We start from the raw sequence: 16,163 nt of genomic DNA, 5'->3' as shown, positions 1-16,163 counted from the left end.
ACTGTATATCCATTTCTCAAAATAGAACAAGCACTTTCACACACACAAAAAAAAAAACAACCCCAAGTCATTCATTATACAATGCCCTCAAGGCATAGATTTTCTCCAAGTGAGATTCTCATTTCTTCTCTGTAAAGAAAATCAATTTCAAAAATAGGGAGAAATACTTAACAACAGCAATTCAGTTGTTTTTTAAGCATACATACTGACTATACAGCATATAAATATATGGATAGTTGAATACCATTGATATTTATAATTTAAAGAGTTAAATATTTTCACCAAATGTTTAGATGCACATTTTCAATAGTGTTCACTGTGTACCATAGCCATATACTGCAAGTAAATAATATACAATAATAACATTGTAATATTTTCAAATAAAAATTATTCAAACTTTTTATTTAAGTGTGTGTTATGAAAACAATTTCATGAGCTAGCATGTTATAACGGATCCTCCTCAAGCTACATAATCTTTAAAATATCTAAAATCATTCTTTTAAACCTAGCAGTTCCACGCAAGCCCTTTGTTCTTTTAGCAGTAAAACAATGTATTACTTTAACACCTATTGGCAATTTTTGTAGTTTAGTTTCCCAGATAGAACACTAATTCAGAAGAATATACATTTTCCTTAAATATATGGGCAAAGTTGGACAAATGAAAGCAAGCTCAATAGAAGATGAATGTTGCAGCTTAGCCACTCCAGGCTGCTCAGTGGACCAGGACAGTCAGGCACCACGTGTATGAGGGGGTGATGGATCTGGAGCCCAGCTGCTGTTGCAGGAAACCCATGAGAATGTGGAGGCAGCACAGAGCTACTGGCAGGAGCCGGGCCAGATTACAGCCCAGGATTACAAACCCCAGTTCCGTAAATGAACCTCAACTCATTATGAGGGTGTATATGTAGGCTCAAAAAAATGAATTCATAGTATTACACATAGACACTATTGTTGATGATCAGTTAGAGTCTGTGCCCAGCGAGACAGATGACTAGAGTCCTTCCTTAGTACCTCATGAATGGACAACTGGCTTTAAGGGGTGCAGTCTGAGCAGTCGAAGAAATATATCATTCCCAATGGATTTGGAATCCTCAGGTGTTCTCTACTCCAGCACTCCAACCTATTTCTGGGAGCAGACATTAACATTCAGAGTTGAAACTGTGGGGCAATCAGACAGACGAGACAGTAGAGGAGTGTGTACAGAAATCAGAATGAATGTAACTTTGCAGTAGGACCAAGCAGTGTGCATTAGTGCATATGGTGCCGCTTTTGTAAATGGAAAAGAAATGACTGATCACTTGTGAGGCTTTACTTCTGGGTCCACTGTCATATTTGACATTGAAGCTGTGGCTATAGGATCCACCAATAATAATGAAGATGATGAGAACTAGATTTTGAGACTTGTTTACTTGGAACACTAGAACTGAACACCTAGAGAGGAATAGTCTATTCTTATAGACTGCACTGATACCTTTAGTTCCAGTAGAGTGAAGGTTTAGGTAAACACTTCTGATTATTAATGTTTAGATGTGTTCTCTGCTGGGAACATATAAGGTAGATAAAATAAAAGTAGAGTCAATGCAAGATGAACAAATTCTTCTTTGGTTCTTTGTTCTTACTTCTACCAAGTATTTTGAAGACAAAATTAATTTTTGGACATTTGACAAATCTTCAGATATGTCAAAATTGTACAAAAGAGCATCATTTTTATTTATATCACATATTACATATTTTCAAATAGCTCCACGTGTGTATTTGAAATAGTATAGTGAAGTAAGTGCTGACAAGATATTAAGAGGTTATCTCCATATTAGAGATGGAAAACTGAGGCTTAGGTTTCAAGGCTGGTCATACATCACAGACTGAAACAGACTCAAGAACACAGAGACCAGATTGATGGATGCCAGATGGAAGGGAGGCTGGGGAGGCTGGGTGAAACAGGTGAAGGGTTTGAGAAGTACCGATTGGCAGCTATAGAATCGCCTCCCAGAATTAGTCTCCTTACCTTGTTCTCTCCAACCATTTTTAGATAAGCGTGGGAATTTTTTTCAGCTCTCCACAAAAAGCCTCATTATTTGTGTAGAACAGTGGTTCTCAACCTTCCTAATGCCATGACCCTTTAATACATGACCCTTTAATATTGTGGTGACCCCCAACCATAAAATTATTTTCATTGCTACTTCATAACTGTAATTTTGCTACTGTTATGAATAATAATGTAAATATCTGATATGCAGGATGTATTTTCATTGTTACAAATTGAACATAATTAAAGCATAGTGATTAATCACAAAAACAATATGTAATTATATATTGTGAAATATTTATTTCTAATTACAAATAAATGAAATTTTGTCTTGAAGCATGGTGTAGCATGGATAACAGTCTTAATATAACAACAGTAAACTACATTGCTACATTTTGCGACAGTATGTGTAAAAAGCCAACGTCAGTTCGAAGGTTGAGATTGCTTCTTTCTCACCAGATCAGAAATTCTCGGGGCAGTCTTTGCAAGAGCACAATGAAGATCATCTTCCACAACAGGTCTACTTCTGTATTTAGACTTGATAACAACAAGCTGGAAAACCCTGTTTCACAAAGATATGTTGTTGGAAATGGGAGAAGGCGCAACACAGTCTCAGACAGAACAGGATATGACTGCAAACACTTGATCCAGAATTCTGTAACTGGCATTGTAGAGAAATCAGTTCTTACTGCATCATTGTTAATAAGTTCACTGACCTCCTCTTGTGCTGTCTCAGGAACATCTTCAACTTTGACTGTGAATGGGCTTCTGGCAAGTGCAAATGGAGTCTCAGGTAGATTTGGAAAGTACGACGAAATTTCGTCTGCAAGCATGTGCAAGTGTTCTTTCACAGAAATTATCATCGTAATCCTTTTGTCTGGTTCAATGTCATGTTTCTCAAAGAAAGCAGATAAGGTAGGCAACATGTACATTTTATTTTTATCCAATTTTCTTTATTTGCCAAAGCGGAAGTTTCATTTGGAATGATCAGATCTTTTCAGACAAATCAAGGCAAAGCTCAGATGCTTACTATCAAAATGGCATTTTAGTTTGTTCAGCTTCATTTGGTCCTTGCAGTGCTAAATTTAACTCATTCAAGATGGCAAAGATGTCAACCAAGTAAGCTCTTTTCTGCAGTTCACTTTTATTGCTGAAAAGTGCTTCGAACTGTGGTTTTGCTTTCTGATTAAAAAACGTTTTGAGTTCATCACGAAGCTCAAAAACACGTTTTAAAATTTTTCCTCTCGACAACCATCTTGCTTCAGTGTGAAATAGCAGAGCATTGTTTGGCACATCCAACACGTTGCACAGTTGGGAAAACAGTCTACTGTTTAAAGTGCTCACCTTTACAAAATTGACACAACTTATGACGCTTTTCATTACTTCTTGAAACTCTTGTGGCAGCATCTTCGTTGCTAATATTTGCCGATGAATAATACAGTGAATTCTGATGACTTTTGGTGACTCATTCTGTACCAAACGTTGAAATCCAGATCGACATCCTAGCATAGCTGGAGCACCATCTGTGCAAAGACCACAAACCTTTTCCCAAGAGATATTGTGCTCTTTCAGAAATGAACCAACTGTGTCAAATACATCATGTGCAGTAGTTGTGGTTTCAAGAGGTTTGCAAAAAAGAAACTCATCTTTAAAGTCACCATCATTAATATACCTCACGTAAACCAGTAACTGAACAGTTTGCAACGTCTGTAGATTCATCAAGCTGGATACTAAATATTGGAAGTGGAGCAGATTTAATTTACTGGATTACCTGATGAAGAATATCACCAGACATGTCATCTATTCTTCTGTGGACGGTGTCGTTAGAGAAGGAAATTGCACTCAATTTCATAACAAATTTGTCTCTGATCATAACTCGAACAATGTCTTTGGCCACTGGCAACAGTAAATCCTCAGGAATGGTGTGAGGTTTCATAGCTCTGGCGATTCTGAGTGCCACCAAATATGAAGATCAATGGCTGCTACGTTTTGTTTGTGGTACTTGCCACCAGTGTCAAGTCTGGTTTTCTTGAGTCCATCAGCTTTGCTTCTAAAATAGTTGGTATCCTTGCCAGCAAAGCTCATCGCTTGCTTTCAAAATGGTGTTTTAGTTTGTTCGGCTTCATAGATTCAGCTGATAGAACTTTACAACAAATAACACATTGTGGTTTCTCAATTCCTGCTGTAATTATTGAGGTAAAACCATACTGTAAAAAATCCTCACTATATTTTATTTTCTTGACGTTCTTCTCTACACAATCCATTGTCATGGGATGGTTTGCTAAAGAAAATAATATATAACAATAGTTTCAATAATACAAAAGATGATACATGGGATAGTTCAGTCAATACAGTTCATTAAAGTTTCCTATGATTTACCATTCTGTTGTTTTTTTTACATACCTGTTACTATCACAAGGGGGCAGTATTCACATCAACCACAGCTGAATATAAAAAGACCTATCAGCATCCAGATTAAGTTCCCATGGTACAGATACTTTTTTTTTTTGCAGTAGTTGATGATTTTACAGTACATGATTTTACATTTACCCAGTAATTATACATGAAGTGTCGTTTTACCTCCAATACTGCTGTTTTCAACACAGTAGCTGCTTTTAATAGAGTAGCTGCTTTCAACACAGCAGCTGCTTTCTACACAGTTGCTGCTCTCTACACATGTGTGACTGGTCCACATAAGTACATTATGGCACCAACCCTGTCACATACGCCTGTATTTGTACGAGGTGTATGTGATGGGATTGGCGTGATGATGTCATCATGCCTGGTACTAGTATGTAGGCATATCTGCATGTGGGTGGACCTGCCTGGAGATGGATAGAGGAGCGGTGTCTCTGTTCCTAAGACCATCAGAAATATGTGTTTTCTGGTGGTCTTAGGCGACCCCTGTGAAAGGGTCATTCGACCCCCAAAGGGGTCGCGACCCACAGGTTGAGAACCACTGGTGTAGAACTGCTCATACACACTTGGTGCTGTGTGAAACCTTAGCATTGTTTCTAACCAAATGTTAAGTGAGAAATTCTATCTTACCTCTGTTTAGTGTCCAAATTGGTGCATTTTGTAGAACACTCTTATTGACATCCAGTTGAGCAATAACAGATTGTCAAACGAAGCTCAGAGAAACAATACAGTATAGATATCAATCACTATTTTTTGCTTGTAAAGAGAATGTAAATTAATTAAGTTTATAATCCCCCTAGCATAATGTGTTTGTAGGCAAGGGAAAAAAACACCCTTTTGTATCTCTGTTTGGTATGTTTAACAAAAAATTAGTCCTATGTTCTTGGTGACATCTTATTTTATGTCTGTAAACTATAAGAATGCCCATTGACTTATATTCATGTATTTAAAGCCACTATGCATTATTTAGTCATTATAAATTAAACATTATTAATATTTGAGTTCATCACTAGTCTACATCTTTTTATGTGAAAAAAGGTGAATCTACATTGTGCAGCTAGAAATGTCATCTACCCTCTTTACAAGTTAGTGTTTTTGCAATAATTCTGAATTATCTCCTGAAATTATCTCCTCTGTGATGGTTGGGTCTATTAGTCACATGACTTTCCAAATTGTTAACCACTTAACATAGTGTGCAGCAGTTAAGCAATACATGAGTTAGTCCAGACCTCAGCTAGATGTCTTCGTTGTCAACAACAGGGACCATATTTCTGCTAAAATTTATAGATCTTTTTCCACCTTCTGAATTTCTGATTATTTATATACCACCTCCTTTGGGTAAATATATTCTGTACACAGGTATGACTCCATAAGTATAATCATCTATATTCTGCATAACATTGCATTTATTCTGAAATATGCCACTGTATCTAGTAAAACAATGCTGTATCAAGTATGGTAAATTTTCTGTCAATTCTCACACTGGCAAATCGAGATCCACTGTTGATTTTATATCTTGACCTATAAAGTCTCTTTTCTTTATTTTTCTTTCACTTACTTTGGAAGATAAACAAAATTTGGCTTTCATTTCTAGATGGCAATTTTTTGAACTCTTAAGACAACACTAACCTGCAGGACTGGAAGAGGTTCCAGCACCCTCAGTCAGGCTCAAGAGAAAAGCAAACAAACAAATATCGTCAGAAAAGTTCTTTGGAGAAAATCCACGGGAACTTCAGGTACAAAGAGTAAAGCCTCAAAGAACTTTGGCATTTCATTTCACATTTAAAAATTCCTTCTGTTTAAGGATTGACTCAACAAGAAGAAGGCTCAATTAAGGAAAGAGTCATTTTCAACTGAATCAGTAGTAAGAGTAGAGAAAATACAACTTTAAACACCACCACAACAGTAAATGATGTGCTGACAGCATCTGAAGGAACGGAGAAAAGCAGTCTGGATAACAACGAGGGTGAAAGGTCAATTCAATCCTCTGCCAATTTCTGCATTTACTACTCTCCACTCCCTAGTCTATGACTCTCAGATTCCTGCATTCCCCGCTGTTCATCTCTACATTCAGTTCATACTTCCTAGAGTTCTCACATGTTCCCACCCATAACCTACCTGGAATTGATAACTACAAAGATTTTATTATATTAACACCACTCAGATTTTGCTCTCTGTGCTACAGCATATATTTCACCTTGAGCCACTTACACTTAGGACACTTGCTTCTGGCTCAAACTCGGACTTTCTGAATTCTATATTGTCATTGGCACAGTGGGATAATCAGAAGAATTCTATTCTTAGACTAGCTTGAGGAAGTATGCAGGCATCAGCTAACTTTTGTGAGAAATTTTTTATTCTTTGGAACCTCCTCTTTCCCTACAGGAATACACATGGAGATTGATTAAAGATTTTTAGTTCTCACCCTAACCGGTTTGGTTCAGAGTATCAGCCTATGAACTGAGGGGTCACGGGTTCGATTCCAGGCAAGGCCATGTACCTCGACTGCAGGCTTGACCCTGGCCCAGGTCGGGGTATGTGCAGGAGGCAACCAATCAATGTGTCTCTCTTACAGCAATGTTCCTTTCTCTGTCCCTCTCTCTCCCTTCACTCTCTTTAAAAGTCAATGGAAAAATACCCTCATCCTTGAATGAGGATTAACCAGAACAACAATAGAAGATTTTTATTTCTCCAAAATAAAAGAAAGAAAAATAACATTAAAAAATCTTAAACCTACATTTTCCAAATTTTCAACCATATATAATATATATATACATATATATATGTATATATGTAATTTATAATCATAGTTGGTTTCCATATCCCTTATCATTACCTTTGCACTGTATTTTCTGATAATTTCCCAGAATTTTGTTCAAGTTTAAGATGGTAAATTTCTTATTTTTTAAAAGATATTTTCTTTTAACATGCAAATATATTTAATATCCGTTTAATTTTTGTAAATTATACTTTTGCTCTTATTTTAATTTTATTGAATTATTGTCCTAAACACTAATATATATGACATTAATCCTTTTAAGTTTATTGAGACTTAAATTTTGGCTTAATGCAGTCTATTTTGGTAAGATTTTATGTGTGCTTGGAAAAATGTGTATTCACAGTTTGTTAATTTTTCATTTTTGATATTTAAGTAGTTAATCTATCTGACAGTGATTTACATATATGATGACAGATAAAAACAACAGTGTTGTCTTTTCTTTAATAATAGTAAACTGTTTATTTCATTTTTTCTTTATGGAAACATTGTGTTTTTGTTTTTTTTACTTTGTCAAAATTCTATTCAAGTACAGATCTCACATGGAGGTGGGGGATGTGGGTGTCTCTTCTTCCCATTGTCATTTTGTTTATCCCTTTACAAATACTAAAGTGCAGAGCTTATAATTGTTTCAAAATATGTCTTTATATCATTTAGGGCAAATCTACCCTCACTGCTCTTCTTCAAATATTTGGTGGTTATTTTTTGACACTTTAAGAATTTAGGTTTTATTTTAGGGGCACAATGCACAGCAAAATGGTTAAATTATCTCGTTTCCTTCCAGAGAAGTGAGTTCATATGACTCGATAAAGAGATCAACCAGAAGCGTATGGAGGAAGCTGTTTATCTTTGAACATATTACTGCTGATGAAAATGTTATGCAGTTTAGCATCTTCATTTTTTAATGGGCATAACATGTAGAAATGTTCAGGATTAATATGTTTATTTAATGTAAACATCACTTACTAAGATTTCCTTCCCTTCTCTTCACACGTTTCTCCTCCCCCACACTAGCTCAATCCCACTTTTGTATGTGTCCATAAAGTCTGACTTTTTCTTCAAAGATATTTTACAATTATAATAATCAGTCACTTGAGTTTTCTTTAATGTCCACCTTCCATTATTTAGTATGATCAACTTGACTATATAGCCTATATCTGGTTCATTATATTCCCAGTGATAGCATAGTGATTGACACAGGATATATAGCATATGGAAAATATGAATGAGCCATAATTTTCCCTATACTAAATTTATTCATTTAATAAAAAAGTGTCTCTCATACCAGACACTATCTAGGCACTTAAGATATATCAATAATCAAATTAAACAAAAAGACTTGCCTCATGTAAGTTATATTCTAGTTGTACGAAACAGAAAATTAACAATAAATGCAACCAGCCCTGGTCAGGTAGCTCAGTTGGTTAGAGCATCATCCAGAAATGCCAAGGTTGCAGTTGGACCTCCGGTCACAGCACATATAAGAAGCAACCAAGCCCTGACTGGTTTGGCTCAGTGGATAGAGCGTCGGCCTGCGGACTGAAGGGTCCTGGGTTCGATTCCAGTTAAGGGCATGTACCTTGGTTGCGGGCACATCCCCAGTAGGGGGCATGTAGGAGGCAGCTGATAGATGTTTCTCTCTCATAGATGTTTCTAGCTCTCTATCCATCTCCCTTCCTCTCTGTAAAAAATCAATAAAATATATTAAAAAAAAGAAGCAACCAATGAATGCATAAATAAATGGAGCACAAATGTTCCTCTCTAACAATCAATAAATAGATAAAATTATTTTTAAAAACAATAAATGCAACTAATTTATGTCAGATTTTATGCTGGAAAGTTAGAAGTACTTTGGGAAACTAAAATCTGTGCAAGGAAATGGGATTTGGGAATGATTATTTGAGGTGAGGTTTATAATTATTAATCGGATGACTCTAATAGTAACTATAAATAGAAAGTGAAAATCTGTTTTTTGCAACAGTATGGTTCAACCTAGAAGGTATTGTTTTAAGTGAAGTCAGTGAGGCAAATACCATATGATTTCACTTATATGTGAAAATAAACAAACAAACTTGAAACAGACTCATAGATGCGGAGACCAGACTGATGGTTGCTAGTCCGGAGTTGGGGTGGGCATGTTGAAAACTGGGTGAAAAAAGTGAAGAGATTAAGAGGTGCATACACATTGGGGCCCTGGCTGGTGCTACTAAGTGGTTAGAGTGACCATCCCAGTCAAGGGCATGTACCTGGGTTGCAGGTTTGATTCCCTGCCCCAGTCGGGGCACATGCAGGAGGCAACCAATTCATGTTTCTCTCTTTTCTCTCCCTCTCTCTCTCTCTCTCTCCCCCCCCCCCCCCACCCCTCTACTCTAAAAAAATCAATGGAAAAAAAGTACACATTGGCAGTTACAAAATAGTCACAGGATGTCAAGTACAACCTAGAAAATATAGTCAACAATATTATAGCAACTATGTATAATGCCAGGTGGGTACTGGAAATATGGGGGAGAGGGGAAACTTTGTAAAGTATATGATTGTCTAACCACTATGCTGTACATCTGAAACTAATACAAGATAATACTGAGTGTAAAATGTAATTGAAAACTGAAATTTAAAAAGAAGGAAAGTAACATTTTGATCAGAGCTAAAGGAGTTAGTCATGGAAACTATTTCAGGTACCCACAATACCCCGTTGACAAATCCCAAGGGGAGCAAGCCTTGAATGTTTGAGGAAAAGCAAGCCGACTAGTGTTGTTAGACCTGAATAAGCAAGAGGGGGATAAGTGGGAAATGGATAGAAAGTCACTTACTTTAGTGAGTAATTGAAGAGCATACTGGCAAAGTTCACGCAATTTTTACTTTGAGGTTTATTCATTTGGATAAATTTCTCATAGGACAAGAATCCACGGGCATTAGGTTTCTTCTACCGAGTTCAGCAATTCTGGACAATACTTGAACTGAAGAAACGTAAAATATCCAGACTACTTATTTTATCAAGCATGAACATCAATCTTACTGAACCTGTAGATGTAAGTTGGAAGACATTTATAACATAATTACATTAATTATATTGTGCATATTTCAAATCTACTAATAATTGATATATGACATTTGTTTTTGGTCAGAAAATATATATTAATGTTTTCTTAAATAAAAAAGTATCTTCAAAATAAAAAATACAGTTAATGCAAGTGAGTAATCTAACTGAAAGGTTGAGTTGTTATCAACAATGAAATGAAAATAATATCTTGAAATTAGTAATAAAACCAAACAGAATGTTATATAGTTCACAGACCACAGGGAAATAAAGCTAAAAGGTCAACATGGAACAGTTATAACTGAGATAAGTTTTAATAAACGCTATAATATGAAATTCTTAAATAATGCAGAGAAACTATGTTAAAAGAATTTCATATTTCTCTTCATATAATTTTTATTTGGTCAGATAGATGTGAAATATGGTTAAATTCAGTAAAGTAAAAATAAAATTTCTTATCAAAATTTTCTTAAAGAACAAAAAATATTTATATATATTTTCATTTCTTTAATGCAGTGGTTCTCAACCTGTGGGTCGCGATCCCTTTGGGGGTCGAACGACCCTTTCACAGGGGTTGCCTAAGACCATCGGAAAATACATATATAATTACATATTGTTTTTGTGATTAATCACTATGCTTTAATTATGTTCAATTTGTAACAATGAAATTGGGGGTCACCACAACATGAGGAACTGTATTAAAGGTTCGCGGCATTAGAAAGGTTGAGAACCACTGCTCTAATGAATGTTGCATGCCAATATATATTTATATTATACCAATTTATAAATATTTTTGAGATATAATTGAGGCAATTGTATATTAATTTTAATATAATATAACTATAGATAACCATATTATATGACCATAAATTATAAAACTTCTAAAAAAATGCTACATTTTTTGTTTCAGATTTTTATTAATTTAAACAAGACAAGGCTTATGTACATATACAGAATTCCTAGAAGGATTTAAGGCCTATAAAATGCATTGTAGTTCTGATTTTAAGGGGGCGTAATTTTTCTAACTCTGGGTACTCAGATGAGAAAATATATTTAAAATACCATTAGAAAATGATTTGATTTTTATATCCTTATGAGTAAATTATCACTTTTTATCTTTTATCCTGTTCACATATATATATTTAATAATATTCCAGGTTGTGGATTTTTTTTCTCTCACCACTATAGTTGTAGTTCATGTAAAATTGCATTTCTAATGAAAGTTAAAATGTTTGCAAAAGATGCACAGTATTAGCCAATTTATTTCACAGTCCTTAATCATTCTCTACACAACACAAATCACCTAACTCTCAAACATGAGTATTTCTCTGTTGTGACACAATTTCCTTTATGAGAAAAGAATTGCTTATACAGGTGATTTGTAGAACTAGTACCAACATAGAAAATACCATAAAATTCTATGACACAAGGGTGTATACTAGTCTGAAACATAACATTTGTATTGAAATTTAATCCTGCAACTATAAACTCTGGCTTAATGTTTTATTTTCATAAAAAAGACCTAGATTAATTACGCAATTATTGTGGTTATACATGCTAAATCATTAACTTATAGAAAAACTAGAAGCCCTGTGCACGAAATTCATGCATGGGCGGGGGGGGGGGGGGGGCAAGGGGTCAGGCCTAAACCGACAGTTGGATATCCCTCTCACAATTCGGGACCACTGGCTCCTAACTGCTCACCTGCCTGCTTGCCTGATCACCCCTAATTGCCCCCCCTGCTGGCTTGGTCTCCCCCAACTGCCCCTCCTGCCAGCCTAGTTGCCCCCAAATGCCCCCCATCCACTGGCCTGGCCACCCCTAACTGCTCACCCACTGGCCTGATAACCCCTTACTGCCCCCCTCTACCTGCCTGGTCGCCCCTCACTGAGCCCCCCTGCCAGCCTGGTCTTCCCCAACTTCCCCGCTGCAGGCCTAGTCACCCCACGCAGCCTGCTGCTCGGTCATTTGGTTGCCCCTCACTGACCCCCCTGCCAGCCTAGTCACCCCACGCAGCCTGTTTGGTTGTCCGTTCGGTTGCGATGGTTGCTTAAGCTTTTATATGCATAGATGTCAGTTTCTAATTACTTGGATAAACTTATTTACTAATCTAACAGCAATTCTCATTTCCTTGCTGTTCTTAGGGTTGTTCCATGATAAACATGTGAACCAAAAACAGCCTCCAAACAAACCAGAAAAGCAAAATAGTGCAAATGACTCAGAGAGGGTGATGGTGAGAAGGAATCATAGTAGGTATGATTTGAGTGAAAAGATGGTGATCAGGTTGATATCATGTGTCAAATTCTGTGCATATATTATTCTACAGCCCTTATGTCATTGGGTCTTTTGGAAGCAGACACTGAAATACAATTGGAATTGCAGCAGAGTTATTGATGGGTAAAATCTGAGAAAGATGGAGGAGAAAGCAGGGCAGTCCTTCGTACCTTGAGGCAGATCTGATATCCATGTACAGAAAAGGGGCAGGCCAGGATTTGGCAGGAAGAGGCTCAGATAGTAGTTCTCTCATCTATAGGATAGTGATAAACTTGCCTATTTCAAAGATATTTTCTATTCCTAAGTCATTGCTCTTATTTCTATAAAGGTAGTGTATGTGTATATGTGTTTATACATATGTGTTTGTGCTTCACACATAGGTTTTTTGAAATTGGACTCCAAAATTCATTTACTAAATAATTTTCTAAATTCATTATCCTTCTCAACGTTTTTCTTAATTTTATCTGGACATCAAAAGCTCTATTAGTTTCATTGGCTTCAGCAACCTAACTTTTTTTTTTTTTTTTTTCAGAAAGGAAGGGAGTGTGTAAAGAGATAGAAACACCAATGATGAGAATCATTGATCGGCTACCTCCTGCACACTCCCTACTGGGGATTGAGCCTGCAAACCAGGGCATGTGCCCTGACCAGGAATCAAACTGTGACCTCCTGGTTTATAGGTCGATGCTCAACTTCTGAGCCATGCCGGCCAGCAGCAATCTAACTTTTTTGTTAATAGAGAATCTCTCAGGGCCGTGTCAATCTTGGAGGGCACCATATCCTTTGAGGGCCTAGTGATTTGTACAAAAGCTTTGAGGACAATCTTTTCCCCAGTGTCCCAGTTGATTGCACACGTGACACTGATTTGTGAGCCAGTATTTTGATAATGGACACTGAGGAAGGTGCAAAGGGAGAGGCCCAGATGTTGTTTAAGATTTCTGGCCTTAAAATTAAGGCTACTAACTTGGCAGATCTGTTTTTGGTCTTATAGTCACTTTAGAGTGAAAAGGCAATGAATACAGAGCATTAGTATAGACTGTGAAAACTCAGGTAAAGGAAGATAGAGGGGAGTAGTAGGAGTCACATCAGTCTTAGTCTTTTACATTTGGCACCTCTGTGTCTTTCACTGTTCATTAGCTTTTTGCAATTAATCTTTCAGTGAAGCGGTTTGGGAATTTTCAAGAATTTGGAAGCTCCTGCATGCCAATTAAAATAGGTACCTCATTCGCTTTGTTGAGTTGGAAACTGTTGCTTTCAAGCGTACTTCTTAAATAATCTTGTCTAATTGGAATGTTTGCTATAATGGCTTTTTGATTCCAGGAACGACCAGATTGACCAGTGGCTATGATGTGCACTTTAGCAACCAACCAGCCTGAACCGGGCCCTGATGGTTCCCCCCCACCTCCCGCCAGCAAAGCCCTGATTGGCCTACAAAACCCCAATGGGGGGTGGGACCAGTCAACTGGCCGCAGGCCTCCCCCACTCCCCGCCAGCCGAGCCCAATGAGCCCCCATCAGGGCTGGCCAGCAGGACTCCCCCTGTGCACAAATTCACGCACTGGGCCTCTAGTAAAGTATAAACAGACTCATAGGTATGGAGAACAGACTGACAGATGTCAGAAGGGAGTGGGGGTTGGGGGTTGGGAGCTGGGTGAAAAAGGTGAAAGGATTAAGCAAAAAAAAAAAAAAAAAAAAAAAAAATCTCATGGCCACAGACAACAGTATGGTGATTACAAGAGGGAAAGGGGGTAAGAGCAGGTAGAAGAGTAAAAAGGGGGGATAAATGGTAAAGGAAGGAGACAACTATGGGTGGTGAACACACAATACAATATATAAATGATATAATATTGAATTGTACACCTTAAGCCTATAGGCTTTTATTAATCAATATCACCCCAATAAATTAAAAACAGGGAAAAAAGTCTCTTTTGTCTCAATGCAAGAAAAAAAGAATTTCTATCTTGCCCTCATTATTCATATTTATTATTTTAATTAAAGCATAGTACTCCATTGTATCAGATTGTCTTCACTCTAAAACAGAGATTTTAAATTATTGTTTTAAATATAATAGGTGTAAGTTCCTTTGTGTCTGGAAATTTGTCTAACTCTTCAATGATTTTAACATGGTGCTAGTACAGCGGTTCTCAACCTGTGGGTCTCGACCCCTTTGGCAGTCGAACCACCCTTTCACAGGGGTCGCCTAAGACCATCCTGCATATCAGATATTTACATTAAAATTCATAACAGTAGCAACATTATAGTTATGAAATAGCAACAAAAATAATTTTATGGTTGGGTCACAACATGAGGAACTGTATTTAAAGGGCCAGAAGGTTGAGAACCACTGTGCTATTACAATATAACAGACAGTTTATAGCATAGGTCTTATTCTTGTCCCAATCAATACCCCAGTGAATTTGATAAGTAAAATTCTTAAAACATTTTTAAATGTATCTTTATTATTAAAAGTATTACATATGCCCTAACCGGTTTGGCTCAGCAGATAGAGCATCAGCCTGCAGACTGAAGGGTCCCAGGTTCGATTCCAATCAAGGGCATGTACCTTGGTTTCCAGCACATCCCCAGTAGGAGGTGTGCAGGAGGCAGATGATCGATGTTTCTCTCTCATCTATGTTTCTAACTCTCTATCCCTCTCCCTTCCTCTCTGTAAAAAATCAATAAAATATATTAAGAAAATAAATAAAATAAAATAAAATAAAATTATTACATATGACCCTTTTCCCCCCATTGACCCCCATATACCTCTTCCCCCAGTCCTTCACAATAGTTTTTTATACTCTATTAATCTACTAGAGGCCCAGTGCACAAAAATTTGTGTACTGGGGGGAGGGTCCTTCAGCCTGACCTGCCCCCTCTCACAGTCCAGGAGCCCTCAGGGGATGTCCTACTGATAGTTTAAGCCACAGTCCAGCCTCCCTCTGTAGGAGGCGACTAGGTCAATCAGGGGAAGGTGCTGACCCCATTACCCCGCTGCTGCTGCCACTGCCAGCCACCATGGCTGGCCTGCCTTCAGCCCTCGCAGCTGTCGTGGCTGCCTTGACCTCAGCCCTCACAGCCAATGAGGCTTTGTCCTGAAGAATGTCCAGAAAGACGTCTGGAAGACATTTGGTCTATCTGGTGTAATTAGCATATTACCCTTTTACTAGTATAGATATGTCTATTGTTTTCAGCCTACCAACAAACATTATAATTATTAAGGATATTAGAGCTCAAAAAATAAGAATAATTTATTCATACCATCTCTAGTGTCCTGGCCTTGAGAAAAGCTTTTAGATTTGGAAAAGTTCTTAGTCTAGTATTTCCTGAGAAAGGTTCCCAAACAATTGAGATCATGACAATTGAATGAAATCTGTAGAAGTTGATTTCTGGTGAAATCTCTAAAATTTAAGTTAAATCCTAAAGATCATTTAGTTATTATCTTTCTTCCAATTTGCTGGGATTTTTTTTTTAACTTCAGATTATATATCCTGAAACATGACCTTCCTTTGAATTTCCAGTGCACTTAATAAGGTTTTTGTAAATCAGCTGAGTTTTATGTATTTTAATTCTATATGCTAGCTCAAGAAATCTTTGTTTTCAAACTGTGAATAGTATAGAAGGATTCACATATTT

General features: G+C 37.0%; 1 pseudogene; it reads right to left on the bottom strand.

Annotated features, from left to right (window-relative positions):
- Nucleotides 1–2,449: 2,449 nt before the first annotated feature.
- Nucleotides 2,450–4,721, bottom strand: LOC139002682 (protein FAM200C-like; annotated as a pseudogene).
- Nucleotides 4,722–16,163: the final 11,442 nt, after the last annotated feature.

The sequence above is a fragment of the Myotis yumanensis genome, unplaced genomic scaffold (genome assembly GCF_028538775.1).
Source record: "Myotis yumanensis isolate MYYU_CA2020_CCGP unplaced genomic scaffold, mMyoYum1.0.hap1 SCAF_2, whole genome shotgun sequence".
NCBI classification, from domain to species: domain Eukaryota; kingdom Metazoa; phylum Chordata; class Mammalia; order Chiroptera; family Vespertilionidae; genus Myotis; species Myotis yumanensis.
This window is presented reverse-complemented; position numbering and strand designations above follow the sequence as displayed.